The following is a 2,500-nucleotide window of genomic DNA, read 5'->3' as shown; positions in this document are numbered from 1 at the left end:
TCTCCCTCTCCCCCCTAGCTCTACAACCACTCTCTCCTCATCACACCTCTCACTTCCTCCTCCCGTCCACTCTCTCACCGCTCCTCCCCTACCCTCCCCTCTCTCTCTCTTCTCCTCGTCCTCCACCTCCTCTCCCTCTCCCCGTGCTCACTCCACTCCTTCTCTCCTCGCTCTCTCTCTCTCTCTCTCTTCCTTCTTCTTTCTTTCTATTCTTCTCGATTCCTCTCCGCTCTCCGTCTCTCTCCTCCTTCTCTCTCTCATTCTCTCTCTCTCTCCTCTCATCCTCTCTCTCACATCTCTCTCTCTTCACTCTTCTTTCTTCTTCTTCGTCTCCTTCTCTCTCTCTCATCATCATCTCCTAGCGCCCGATCTCTCCTTCTCTTCTCATCTCTCTCTCTCTAATATCTCTCTCTCTCTCTTCTCTTATTAATCTTCTTCTTCTTCTTTCTTCTTCACTCTTCTCCTCTCTCTCTCTCTCTCCTCGTCGCCTTCTCTCCTCTCTTACTCTGCGGTGCTTCTGCACAATCCTTCTCTCTCTCTCTCTCATCCTCTTCTTCCATCTTCTTCTTCTACTCTCTCTCTCTCTCTCCTCTTCACTCTCTCCTCACTCTCTTCACCCCTCAATCTCTCAAATCCTCTCCTCTCTCTCTCTCTCTCTCCTCCGTTCTCTCTCTCATCTTCTTTTTTTTTTTTTTTTTTTTTGTTTTTTTTTTTATTTTTTTTTATTTTTTGTTTTTTTTTAATTTTTTTTTTTATCCTTTTTTCTTTTTTTTTTTTTCTTTTTTTTTTTTTTTGTCTTCTTCTATCTCTTCTCCCACTCTCTCTCTCTCTCCTCATCGTTCATCTCAACCTCTATCTCCTCCCTCTCTCTCTCTCTCCCTCCGCTCTCATCTCTCCTCTCTTTTCATTTCCTTTTTCCCTCCCTTCGATCGCCTCCCTAGCCCCCTTTTCTCTCTCTCTCTCCTCCTCTCTCCCAACCTCCCTCTCTCTCTCTCATCTATCTCTCTCTATTTCGGCCTCTTGGTCGCTCTCTCCCTCTCTCTCCTCTCTCTCTCTCTCTCGGTCTCTCCTCTCTCCTCTTCCTTCCTCCTCTCCCTCCCTCCCTCATCCAACCCCTCATAACTCTCCTCTCTCTCTCCTCCTCCACATCCCCTATCCTCACATCAGGCCTCCCGTCGTCTCCCATGAATCTCGGCTCCTCTCTCTCTCTCTCTCTGTGTCTCTCTCTCTTTTCAACCCCCCTTTCTCTCTGTTTCTTTCTCTTTTCAACCACTCTCTCCCTCTCTTCCCCCTCTCTCTTTCTTTTTTTCTTATAGTAGATTCAATGAAATGATGTAATTAATCGATCATATGTATTTTTTACTAAACAGATTCAAGTCCAAGTTTCACTTCTAATTCAACTCTAAAAAAATATGTGATTTTTTTTTTAACAAGAAGAAACTAAATGGAATAAAGCACCCGTCATTACCTTTGTTTCATAGCATCCCTCAACCCAATATGTATGATTCCCCGCCCCGCTAACACAGAATCATTCTCATCGCAATAAACATTCGATTCCCACTTCAAGCGGAATCGAAATACAATTCCAGAACCAGAATGCCATTCCAGATTAGCCGATTAGGTATTAAACTCCTCAAACCAGACTCGGTGTGTTGATGTGATGTGCCCACGCTCACAAAAAAGAAAGAAAGAAAGAAAGAAAAAAACTAAAATCACTGATATATAACACTGAAACTAAACATACATATACTAGTACAGACCACACACACACACACACACACACACACACTGTGTCTGTTTTAACACTCTGATCTACCCGCAAGCATTTCCATTTGCCTTCCAGTTCTCTCATATGGTAACACATTTCCCATTAATTGCTTCACAAGAACAGCTTTCTCTTCTCTCACGGGAGATCGATCGTTCCTCCTGTCATTAAATTTGGCTTTCTTATCTCCTAGCTCGTGACTGCAATATTATCTTCTAATATCACGATCCTATCGCTCACTCTTTCCTTAGCAATGTTGTTTGCAACATGTAAAATCCCTTTTTTAATTAAACTCAAGATCGATTTTACTGATAAAGGCTGTGCTTGACTCTAATGTTAGATAAAAGTCTTTTTAAAAAGATCCAATCGCTTAACAGACGTCAAAAAAAAAAAAAAAAAAAAAAAAAAAACATTTCCTCTCGGCCTCATTTCCCTCGAATATCAGATCCGACGGTAATTAAGATCACATGATGAGAATTCTAATTAAGGAATCCCGATGATAAGCATCTCATCGCAACCGCCACGACCTGCACTTGCTTCCCGCCGTGACATGAGCACGTCAGACATGACTTGAGGTTCTGGTCGTGATGTGGCATTAATGAGTGCCACGGTGACGCATAGACGCTGAAGCCGCGTGTGTCACTCCTTGCTACTGAAACACAAACACAGACGCGTGTGCTCAAGAAATTGTCTGAAGACTTCTGCATCTGGTATGGATGTTGATTGGTATTGCTG

General features: G+C 43.1%; 1 protein-coding gene across 1 annotated transcript in view; it reads left to right on the top strand.

Annotated features, from left to right (window-relative positions):
* The window catches only part of LOC122243210 (uncharacterized), a 17,483-nt gene that overhangs the window by 4,254 nt on the left and 10,729 nt on the right, over nucleotides 1–2,500 (top strand). The gene's annotated exons all lie outside the window — the stretch shown is intronic.

Source organism: Penaeus japonicus, unplaced genomic scaffold (assembly GCF_977035675.1).
Source record: "Penaeus japonicus unplaced genomic scaffold, GWHDUDI00000001_assembly GWHDUDI00000005, whole genome shotgun sequence".
In the NCBI taxonomy this organism is placed as follows: Eukaryota; Metazoa; Arthropoda; class Malacostraca; order Decapoda; family Penaeidae; genus Penaeus; species Penaeus japonicus.
Note: the sequence above shows the minus strand (reverse complement) of the source record. Positions and strands in the feature narration are given on the sequence as shown.